Below are 12716 nucleotides of genomic sequence, written 5' to 3' on the forward strand. Positions count from 1 at the left end.
TGAGATAGTGGGACAAATATTGAGAAATCACTGGGAAACTACAGAGAGATGGCTTTTTAGAAAAAATGATCCAAATGAAGTGTGAAGTCTGATGGGGAAGGAGCCAAGAGTTAACAAGGGGTGTTTGTGGATTGGAAAGTAGTAGTGGCTGATGACAACCCAGGTGTAGGGTTCAGGCAAGAGCCTGAATACTTGTGAATAAAGAAAACCTTTTGTGATTGGACGGCACGGGTCGGGGGGGGTAATGAAACCTATGTGTAATAAACAAAAGGGAATAAAATCAGGGAAGAATGTGCAAGCTCTTTTAATTCCTTTAAGATTTACACAATTCACAACAATAAATTTTACAATTCATTAATCACCTGTCAGTAGACTTTCTCAACTTTTGCATATCAGTTTATTTATAAATATTTCTATGGTGCTGATCACCCTCAAAACTGGCATCACAATTCAGTTATATCAAACACAAACTTCCTTTTTAAACAGTAGAGCAGTGGTACTCTGACCTCATTGGTTCAGGAGCCAAATTTAGTGATCAACATTACCTAAAAGAGACACAGTAGCGTGAATTCATTGTTTCATTTATTATAGTACTAGTCATATTTAAACAGTATGACAGGAAATAATTTTTATTTTTTTAACTATATATATGTTATATATAATTATTCTCACAGCAAATATGTTAATAACTTAGTGCAAGTTGATAACCTAAGTGGTTAATAACGTAGTAAAAGCATCCTGGTTGGTTGTTAATTTAATTAAATCACAAAAATAAAAGGAGTACTTGTGGAACCTTAGAGACTAACGCATTTATTTTGTTCATAATTTATTTTGTTAATCAGATTCATCCGATGAAGTGAGTTGTAGCTCACGAAAGTTTATGCTCAAATTTTGTTAGTCTCTAAGGTGCCACAAGTCCTCCTTTTCTTTTTGCGAATACATACTAACACGGCTGCTACTCTGAAACCTGTCAATTAAATGACAGTGTTTTAATATCATGTGCTGCAAAGAGCCACAGGAGAGACATTAAAGAGCCACTTAAGGCTTGCGAGCCACAGTCTGAGTATCGCTATAGTAGAGTAAGGAGTTGCATTATCTTCTAGAACGTGTGTGTAAAATATCACTCTGTTAAAAACAGATATCCATTTACATTTCAAAGAGGTAATCAGTTATCAAGTTACTTTGCCTTTAGAACATCATTTTTACCTCACCTCTCTTCTTAGACATCCATACTTATCCACTTTCTCTCTCTTTCTCTCTCTCTCTCCTTTTTTCTCCCTTCCTCCACTCCTTTCCTTTTGATCCTAGCTTACTTTACATTCACGTAAATACTTTAGTAACTCACCGAAACTCAATAATGAATGAGATATTGTAAACATATTTTACTGTTTTGTTGTTTTTTCATTCATATATAAAGTGATTTTTTTCCAAGTCAGCTTTTGTTAATGCATAGGTTATACATGCTTCCTTTTTCTTAAATTGTTTTTGAAAGAAATAGGATTGAGAGAGTAAATCTAATCCCATTTTCTAAAAGTATAAAATTGTGCACTCATTAAATTTACTTAGGGTGAGGAAATTGTGTGCAGAACATTTGAAATACAGAATAGCTTTCACGTTGCCATGGGTATTACTTCAGTTGGATAGCTGTTGGGTAGAAGGACAAGCTCTCTGGAGGCTATTACCACGTGCTTATACTGCACCTAACACACTGAGACCTTAATCTGAGTTGGGATTTCTGGGGGTTATGATATTACAAATGATACCAAATTTTTATTTTGGTGCCTGGAAAAGTAGGCATTACCATCCGTATTTTTCATGACAATTTGCAACTGAATTCCTTGTATATACAGCCTGCTGAAAGTGTATGGTGAGCAGTACAGCTTAAGATCTGCCCTCATTCAGGAAAGCATCCCTGTTCTGAAAGGTTGCTTAAGCACAAGCATGTGCCTATTCCTCATGGAAGTCAATGGGATTTAGCACGTACTTAAGTGCTGTTCTGGGTCAGGGCCTTAGTGTGGAAAGCATTAAAACGGAGTTTCTTTCTCAGGAATCAGACTGTTGCATGGCGCAATAAAGGCAGTTACAGCTGCAAATAAAACAAAGTAGAATTTCCCTTAATTACTAGGAGAAATCAACGCAGATAAGATAGCATTGAAGGCCAAATGGGTTGCAGCAATTGTTTTTCTTCATTCTTCTTTGAGAGCTGGCTATGCAGTTGGTTTTTTTCCCACTAGACACTCAGGAGCAAATCAAAACAAAAACATGGTCTCTAAGCTTTTTGAAGTTGATATGCTCTTTATTGTGTGTGCATAACACACGTGATTCTTCAGAAGGATTCTTTTTTTAAAAAAAACCTTGTGAATATTTTCCCTATTCAAAAAAACAACAGGTTGTGACTTGTGAAACACAGACCATTAGTGTGTGCTGAGTAAATATTTTAGTAAGGGAACTGATTCTGCTTGCTAAAAAGCATTTTAACAATTTACTTAAAACATGCCTGTTTAATAATATCCTTAAAAAATGTATGTTAGTTACAGAGAAAAAATAATATCCAATAATAAAACTACCAAAGTCTAACTTCCTTGTAGTAAAGAGTCTCAGCTGAAATTGTTACATGATTTTGTTTACAAGTGATTTTTCTCCCTTCATTTGTATTTTGAAAATTATTTCTACAATGACTTTTAAATTACAACAGTATGGCTTATGCCACTTTGATTTCTAGAGCTCTTTCAAGGTGATGAGTTGCCAATTATTTAACAACTTATATTTTAGACAGAGAACAAAAATAGGACTTCAGGAGAAACAGAACGTTCTCTCCTGATGCATCATGTAATCAAGGGCAAAAGATAATCAGACAGGAGAGACGATAAGGAAGAAATTAAGCATTCTGTCTTAAAAGGCAAAGGTTTATTATGCAATGTAGCTTAGAATAAATGACAGCAGGAAACTTTTGACAGTGCTAGTCTGGACTAAGAATTTTGTGTTTTACGAAGGCTGTATTGATTGTATTACTTTATAAATCGCACCTGTCTGTGCAGTATTAGCAAGATTTGGGCTAAAAGAAAGTAAAAGGTAAATTGATGCTTGTGGTGATAAGCATTGTTTACTATATCTTGTTCTGTTGGCACCTATCCTTAGTGTTTGAACTGTACTAGGACTCCCAACACTGTAGTCCAAGCAAAACCATAATTAACAATTTATTGTTTTAAAAACAGTGGATCTTCTAAATTTTCATGGAAGATCCGATTACCGTGAATTTCTTAGAGAAGTCAAGTGTCTTTCAAAGATAAGGGGTGAAAAGACAATGCATGTGAGCCATTATGCTGTCCATTTTGAGAGAACCATAACTCAGGAGAAAGTATTGAAGACCAAAGTTGTCAAGGTAGCGTATAGTTTGTATAACGCTCTCTGCCAGACAAGGGGTGTGAATCAACTTAAATAGATGTGTAGAAATAGACAATGTAAATGGGTCAGTTTTGTAGTGGGCTGATCTTCCATAAGTGCTGAGCATCCACAGCTCCTAGGTGAAGTTGGTGGGCATCTGCAGGTACTCAGCCCCACTGAATATTAAAAAATAAGCTTCTAGGATGCTGTCTTCTGTTTAATGTTAAAACGTAATATCTAAATTTTGGACACTGCCTTATCTGGCAATAAAACAGAATTTTAAGAATCTGTTCTTGAAGTTAGGTGTGAATGAGAACTTCACCAGCTTGTCTTGACAGATGTAGGCAGAAAAGAGTGTGGTGCCTTTATGGAAAAACTCTTGACAACTGAATAGATATAGCCTGAGACACTAGATTTCCAGCTAGGATTAACTCCAAAATCTTAAACATTTGTAGGAAATGATCTTGAATTCCGCTTGCAGATGTGGTTGTCCCATCTAAAAAAAAGATGTATTGGAATTGGAAAAGGTTCAGAAAAGGGCAACCAAAATTATTAGTGGTACGGAATGGCTTCCGTATGAGGAGAGATTAATAAGACTGGGACTTTCAAGCTTGGAAAAGAGACGACTAAGGGGAGATATCATTGAGGTCTATAAAATCATGACTGATACGGAGAAAGCAAATAAGGAAGTATTTACTTCTTCTCATAACACAAGAACTAGGGGTCACCAAATGAAATTAATAGGCAGCAGGTTTAAAACAAACGGAAGTATTGCTTCAGACAATGCACGGTCAACCTGTGGAACTCATTGCCAGAGGATGTTGTGAAGGCCAAGACTATAACAGGGTTCAAAAAAGGACTACATAAATTAATGGAGGATAGGTCCATCAATGGCTATTAGCTAGAATGGGCAGGGATGGTGTCCCTAGTCTCTGTTTGCTAGAAGCTGGGAATGGGTGACAGGACATGGATCACTTGATGATTACCTGTTCTGTTCATTCCTTCTGGGGCACCTGGCATTGGCCATGGTCGGAAGACAGGATACTGGGCAAGATGGACCTTTTGGTCTGACCTAGTATGTCTGTTCTTATGTCCTTATGTAAATGTTCTGTCTTTTAGTACTCATTTCCTTGGTCTTTACCACCTGGTCATCCATATGTCTAGTAGTCATGTTCCATAGAACAGCTACATTTTGGGAAATGTGTTCCTTTCGAAATATTAAGAGTATTAGGTATTAATTATGTCTGGCCAGCCTTGAAACACTGCCATGAAACTTTATTAGTAACTCTGAAAGAGAACCTAATTTCCCATCCTCATCACGATGATATAAAAAGTAATAATCTACCCAGCATAAACAATTATTACAGTTTTGTACAACGTACATGTAAGGTGTCAATGGAAAAGTTAGTCTACCAAATATGATTATCCTGGTTAAATTCATGTATCATCTCTGAATCTAAAGTTATGAATATTGGCCATGGACTTGTATCTTATACATGTGGTATTCCTTGGTAATGCCCAGCAGATAAGATTTACGTCAAGGCTAGATAGCTTTGCGTTAATGGCCAAAGACACTTACCTCTTACACACAGTGAGCCATAGAAGAAACTCATTCACACCAGATAAGTCTTCCTGCAGATGCCTCAGCTTCCAAGCGGCCTCTGGGTACCCCCTGTGGGTCATCAAGCCATATAAGGACATGTGATAGGCTCATGTGACCCTGGACTCCATCTTATGCCAGTAACTTTCCACAAAGTAGGCTGTGAGATTTGTTTGAGACAGTAAATTTCCAGGCACATGGCAAAGGATATAAAAGATCCCGCTGCAATTTGCATTTTGCCTTTTTCATGCCCTAGTTCTCTGGACTATGGATTTATTACTAAAAGGAGCATGCTGAACTATGGACCGAGGACCTTCCAATCCTTTGGAAGTTACCAGAGAGACTTTATAAGCGAGCAGTTTATACCATCACTGCTACAAACCTCATATAAGAACTTTGCAATTATCTGTTAACCATTATATATTCTTTTATTCTTTCTCTTAATATTAAACTGTTAGTTTCTAATTACTAAAAGATTGGTCTGATCATGATTATTGAATAAGATCTGAGTTATCAGCCACATAACCAGGACAATATATCTCTTGAAATTAAATGGACCCAATATTTGATTAAACTGGTTTTCAGTAACTACTCATCATAGAGTCCAGTGTCTGGGCAGTGAGACAAGGGCTGCATGCCTAAGGAGACTGCATCGTTAACTTCCTGTTAACCTGTCTGAGAGAGAAGTTTACTTTTGTTTTTCGGTTGGTGTGATCTTATGATAGAATAGCCTCCAGTTTGCGGTGAGTCTACCCTATTCTCTGCAGTTTGTTCTGAATTTGGTATTCCCAGCCGTGACCCACTGAGGCCCAGTGACAACTTCCAAAGGAAGAGAGCCAGAGAATTTGAAAATGTTTAAGTAAAAAAATTCAGTTAGGAGTGTACTGAGGATATAAGTAAACTGGGGAGCAATAGTCATCTTGATGTTTTTTTTTTTTTTTAACTCTTCCCTACCAGGGGTGGGGGGGAAGGGAGGAAGGCACCAGTTGTTGGTGGCCTTCTGAATTCATCGTAACTCCCAAACTGAAACCTTTTTCTTGCAGACTAGCTACATATATCCCCAGCACGTATTTGGTACCTAATGGCTTTCAGATGAAGAGGAAGAAAGAGTGTTTTGAGGGCTAAAGACTGTTGCCAGTTTATCCTAGAACTAGAACAAAATGGAAAAAAAAATCATGATTGACAATATGTGGGATACGTAACTCTGAATTCACTCTGAAATAATCCAATAGCCCGTCAGTATACAGGGACCATCTAGAGCATGTTTCACGCATTTTGATGCTAGCTCTGTTTTAATAGATACAGGGTCATGAAAATCTTTGGCAGTTGCATTCCTGTGGTGTAAACTGGATATATCTCCACTCTCCAAGGGCCAAACATAAAGAGTTGACACAACATCTAAATGGGCAGTACTGATGCCCCAGGAGCACGGCTTAGTCAGCCAGAGCTAACAAGGATTCAGGGCTCCCTACAAAAGTTTCTGTCATCAAACAGATCTCCTTCGGAGTCCCTGTGACACAGTCAGTCTACCATCCTTGTTGAAACTCTGGGCAGGGCAGAAACTATAGTACTGCCTGCCCTCCTCAGGCATTGCTTTCTTGACCTAGGGTGTACGTTGGACTCATACTTCACACTGGTGTTTGCCAGCTTTGTTCAGTTTAGTCCTTTTGCATCTACTGCTACAAAACATTCTTGAATCAAAAACCCACGTAACATTCATACCAAGTTCTTAATCTCATAAAGGCTTTTTGGTTTACTGCCTTCTTGATCAACTTTTTTTGGGGAGTGGAGGGGTATCAAATTTGTAAATATCTTCTGTATATTTAGTTCATCACAATGTTGTCATCAACATGGTATGTTGCAAACAGCAGAAACTAGATTAATGAGGGCAAATACATCCCTTGCTTCCTGGGGAAACACAATATTGCTACTGGTGCAATACAGATAGAATTCAGTACAATTAGTTGCTGCTATATTGCCCTCCATCTTGAGTTTCTTCATGAGACAAGAGACCATGCTAGCTGCTTTTTCTGTGATATAAACCTCCTTACTGATTGATACATCTTTGGGCAATAATTGTAAAACAACCTATTAGGCAAATGGATTTAGTTCCCTTCTTTTAATTGCAGTTTTTCATTGTGTTTTAAGTTGGTAAGTTATTGTTTCTAACTATGAGCTCTCATTAAAGAAAGTAAACAAATTAAAGTCAGCTTGGAACAGAATTTTAAATGATCCACCAAAAATATTTTATTGAGAGTTCTTGCTATACTATGCTGGAGAGCTAAAAAAGAAAGGGGTAGAGTGGTAAATGTAGCTTCCATTTTCTAGCAATTCATTGATCCAGTGCTTTCTACATAATTAAACTAAACGGCATTATGTGAAGGTTACATGTCATATGGGTGTTCTAGCAAGTCTAGCACACTTTAATTGTATGTTTTAAGAACAAAGTTTCTTTTCTCTGGCAATCTAAAAGGAAAGTTAGTTACAAAAAGTCTTCATCTGTTATGTGCCACTCCTCTCCGGAGAGCGGACAATTTTCTAGTGTTTGATAAATGTCTGTAACATTTAATACTGATATAAAGTAGGTTAGAGTGCCTTGGATGTTGTTTGAACCCATTAGAAAGCTAGTGTTTTCAATAAGTTGCTTTATAAGGTACTTTTCCCATTGGACTTGGTTTAAGCAATAGCCAAGACACTAATAGATTCTGTTCTGTAATATAACTTATGTCTGTACCACCTGTCCTCTTGTTCAGTTTTGAGTGTTGAACACAGGGAATAAGTCTGTATTTGAGGGATTGGGGTGGGGGGTGGGGTGAGATGGACTTGATGCCTCAAATTGGTTTCTTTCATCTCTCCATTATCTGATTATATGACTGAACTCCTCACCAACCCTTAGGAGTGGTCCTTATGGGTAAGGTTTGACTCCATCTGGTAATGCAGTTTTGGGAACTTTGCACTGTTTCTTGTGCTGCACGTTGTCTTTGGGGAAGGGGTCTTTTGCACCTGGGGTTAACAACCCTCATAACCCTTCAAAGTCACTAAATTCACCAAGGAAAGAGAATCTGGACAGAATGAATACATTGTGGATTGAACTCACAATACTGCTCGGTTTTTGATACTTATATCAAATACATTTTTATAGCTTGATTTAGCTTTAGACTTCAGCTGGTATATGATCAGTAAATGCCATAGCACACACTATCTTACTTTAAAAGACTGAAGAGATTCTGATAATTAATGGAGAGAGGATATTCAGCAGAACAATGTAGATTGTTCTCTCTGGTAACTGTCATAAATAGTCATTTGTGTTCTGCAGCTGAGCCACTAAAGGGGATTATAGTCAACACTGGTGTTGCTGCCGCAAAGTCATTGGTTAAAATGAAGTTCAGCTTCAGCTATTTGTATTCAGGTGCACAAAAGCTACAGTCTAGATTTTCACTGAGAATTATTCATATATGCATCCTAACTGAAGGCTGAATGAAAAAGTAACATTGATAGTTACTGGCTTTATGAACATTGCAGATTCTATTGAGGAATAAATTAAGAGCTCTGTCTAAAGTGGTAATGAATTATGGTTGTATAGAGTTGATAAGTCTAGTCTTGCACAAATCACATGCTGGCAAGATATCAAAAGCCTGAATAGATAAACATGAAAAAGATGCTAAAATTGAAAGCTAAAAAACCTGTTATAAATGTATATTGAACAGGAATAAGCCATAAATTGAAACAGCCGAGTTCAGGAACTTAATACATCAGTTTCTTTTTTTTTTCATCTTAAAACTGGGAATCGATGTGGCTGATGCTAACAGCATATTTTTTCCTTAGTTCTAAATGAAAAGTGTTTTATTAAGTCAATCTCTGTAGAACAAAGCTTTGATTGTAAGTTTGATTGTAAATATCTTATTTAGAACTGTTGTTCACTTTTGGTAATAGAGACAAGCAACAGATTATAGGTGTGTTTTTTTTATATTAGGCTTTCACCATCACAAGATGTGCATAACTTAGATGTATGTTACAAGTTTTATGTAAAACTGTGATAAACATACCAGTTATAAAGCTGTTTACCAAGTCAAATAATGTCTGTCTGTTCATCGTTTCCTAATTTGAATGTCTAGTTAGATGAAACCACAGCAAAACACTTAAAAATAGTTGTTATAGACATGGTTACCTAAATTTGTTTTTATTTTTCACACAAAAAAATGCAGTCCTGTTCGGTATGTGAGACACATTGAGTAGAATGAATCTGTCTGAATAAAAAAAAAATAAATTTTACTCCTCATTTGTCAGAAGGGCATGTCCAGCTAAAACACAAAGATTACAGATGACCAGGGCTTCAAGCAAGTGCTGTCAGGACAGAAAAGTTGGATTTCTAGTAAGTTGTGGGAGAAGCAGCAATGTCACTTGGTGAAATCCTATGCAGGGGGAAAAGGTAGCCAGACTGGCAAGACCAAGACTGGGAAGATGGTAGTGGTGCACTATGACTCTTTGGGTTCAACCCAGACCGGTAGGGGGTTGTGTTACCACCTGCCCTGCAGTTCTGGGTGCCTTTGATGCTATGTTGCTCTGGCATGCAGCTCTGACACCAACAACCAGCATACAAGCATGTAGGTCATACCCTGACTTCCACTGCCCAGTTACTTTTTGCAGAGTGACCCCAACAACCTCCCAATCCCAAATTTCCTTTAGATAGACAGTATACTGCAGTTTATTAATTTAAGTGGGGTTAACAATTACTCTGATTTTAGTCACAGCCCTGAAATGGTTTATAGTAAAAGTAAAACAAGTTTATTTAACAAAAGGAGATAGGATTAAGTGATACCAAGTATAAGGGCAAAAGATAGAAAGGGTTATAAGCAAACAAAGGTAAAAATATCCTTCCAAGACTAGAACTTATTTTCAGCAAGTTAGTCTTTTGCCTAAGCAGGTTCTCTAAACTTAGTTCCCAGAGACTTCAATCCCTGTGGTTGAAGGATCCAACTTTCTGTGATTTTTTTTTAAAGAGCTCTGGCCCCTTTAATCCCCTTTAGTCTTTATGCACCCCCCCTTATGTCATCCTATATTTCATTGTCTCTCTTAGAAGAGGCAGGAAGGCTTCCTGCTGTTTTTCCCTTCTAGTGGACTTCCCATCCCCTTGCTGACTTGAGTGCAAATGGGGCTTCCATTATTTTGATTCATAATGCTTAATTTACATTGGAGACAGGTGGGTAGCTTCTGTTTCTGCCTATGGTTAGTCAGAGACCATTAAAGCATAATCAGTGAGAATTCCTAATCACCAGTGTCTCACAGGCTTTCGTAAGACCTTACTCTATACACTATTATAATACAATAATATTGTATTCAGTCAGCTGATTCAGCTGCTTATCATGTGAGATTCAGACCCTCCCCCATTTATAGTTAAGAATTATTGCCCTAATTTCCTTAAGCAGAAGGAACTTAGTTCAGATTTCTTTCATGAGACAAAACTCCCAGAAGAGTAAATATGGGAGGCAAATTTTCTCTCATCCTGCTCTCTATGGGCTCTGTGCTATCACTGTAACTAGTACTCTGAGACCCTAATCCCTGTTGGGGCTTCTGGGGGCTATGAGTTTACAAATGATAGCAGATTTTTGGCTTGTGCCCAGAAAATTAGGTATTACCATCCTTATTATCCATGAGAGTTTGCAACTTAAGTTCACAGAACCCACAGAAAGTAGGGTGAGAGAACAACATTTGCCTTCCATACTTAGTCTTTTAGGAATTTTGTCACATTAAAGAAATCTGAACAAAATTCCATCTGATTAAATAAATTAGGACAATAATTCTTTCCCTAGCAGTATAGATCTATTCTTTACCTCAGGAAAATCATGTGGTTTTTAAATATAGTTGATATTTTTAGAATCTAGGGAAAATGCCTAGTATTTTTCAGTTGTTCCTCTGCAGGTTCTGGTTTGCATTTCAATTTAATAGTGATATTTTAAAAAATTGTTTTGTTAGTCATTAACTGTGTGACGTCTGCACTTCTTATTGCAGTCCTCAGATCTTAGGCTCCAGCTCAGTCATGTGACCCCATTAAATTCAATATATTGATATAGAAGTAGTCATTGGGGCTTATGAATGTGCTTAAATGCTTTGCTGAGTTGAGGTCTTAATCGCAGTGATTGAACTATTCATTGCATTCCATTGATCATAATACTCTTCCAAAGTTTAATCTGACTATTTGTTGATGTAACTTTTCGTCATGCATTACTTGTCCATTTGTCTTTCATTGTGCGTAGAAATTAAACCAGTATTTTGGAATGCATTACATTTACAATTGGCAAGGGAATGTTATTGGCCCAACTAACTGAAAAAACAGTGTCATGATGCACTCTTCTTTTGTTGTTTCACAGCATTTTCCCATGTAGAAGAAATGTACGATATATGGCTTTAAGTATGAGTTGTTGGAATGAGATGCCTGAGATTAACTCAGGCATCTCCTCTTTCAAAAGAGACATAAATATATCTAGTCACAAAACTGCTTTTCTGTGTGAATTATGTAGAAAAGAAAAAAAGGGAGGGGAGGGGAAAAGAAAACTTCTATCTCTTCTTTGTCTAAAATTAAGCTGTTAATGAAGACTTGTCTATGTAATCTGTCAAGGGCAGATCTCGGAAGCAAGTACATGTCAAAAGAGTATGAAGTTCTCCCAATAATATTTTACCTATATATATTTCAGTAGCTACCAAATAAGGTTATTATTGGGAATGGTCTGTGATAGCGTCCTCATGCCTTTGACAGACTTCATAAATTAGCCCCTAAATGAGTGGAAAGTGGGTTGTTTTGCTGATATGTCAAAAGTTGATTGGAATGAGAAGGGAGCCTGAAGTAGATGAAGCAGTTAAAAATCTTTGTCATGATGAAATAGATAAGGGGAGATTTTCAAAGGCACCAATAGTCATTAGATGCATAACACTCGGTGAGGTGCCTAATTGCCATTTTTTGCCTTTGGAAAAACTCCTCTTAATCTATTGTAGATATACTCTCCCATTATAAATATTACTGCTGGTAAAGAATTTTTCAGTCAATCTATCCCTTAGTCTATAGGCAGTAGGAATCTGGATCCAAGTTGCTGTAGTCATTATCTCTCTAGAAGACTATTGGAAATGCAATCTCGATTGAATAAATAACCAAGGCTCTAGGTTCACAGGAATGGAGAGGCTTGAGAAGAAAATTAACTGATCGAGGCTGTGGTTTCAGTATAGGGATAGGCCTGAACCAATATTTCAGATCCAAACACCCTAAAGCTTGACTGTGTTCATCTTCAAGCTTTAGGGTGCATAAAGCCAGGCTACACTGGGAAACTATCCCATTCCTAACAGTGGCTTTTCAGCAAGAGGAGTTTGAAAATTTTTCCCATTTTTTTTCCTATGCATCTTTTACCAACTTTTTGTTTCGGCCACACCACCCTTGAACTGCTGTTAAGAACAGTTGTACTGCTGTAGCAGGCTCATCCCTTTACAGTGTAAGTTCAAATGTTAACATCTCTTGTGTTAAGCTGTATTATTTTAGCTCATTACTATAGAATACTGTAGTGTTTTAGAAAGGCTTTTCAAGAAGACTTAATCCACCTTCATTTCAACTCTTAAAATATATGCACATCCCTGCATCCATTATACAATTCACCTGTACAGTTGCCTACTGACCTCAGTGGAAGCCACGTGCAATGATGAAGCCAGCATAGTGGGAGTAAATTACCCCACATCTGCTTGCTGTGGG

General features: G+C 37.3%; 1 protein-coding gene across 2 annotated transcripts in view; it reads left to right on the forward strand.

Moving 5' to 3' along the window:
• Window positions 1-12716, forward strand: part of CCDC93 (CCC complex scaffolding subunit CCDC93) — a 105001-nt gene that overhangs the window by 55874 nt on the left and 36411 nt on the right. The gene's annotated exons all lie outside the window — the stretch shown is intronic.

The sequence above is a fragment of the Caretta caretta genome, chromosome 11 (assembly GCF_965140235.1).
Source record: "Caretta caretta isolate rCarCar2 chromosome 11, rCarCar1.hap1, whole genome shotgun sequence".
In the NCBI taxonomy this organism is placed as follows: Eukaryota; Metazoa; Chordata; order Testudines; family Cheloniidae; genus Caretta; species Caretta caretta.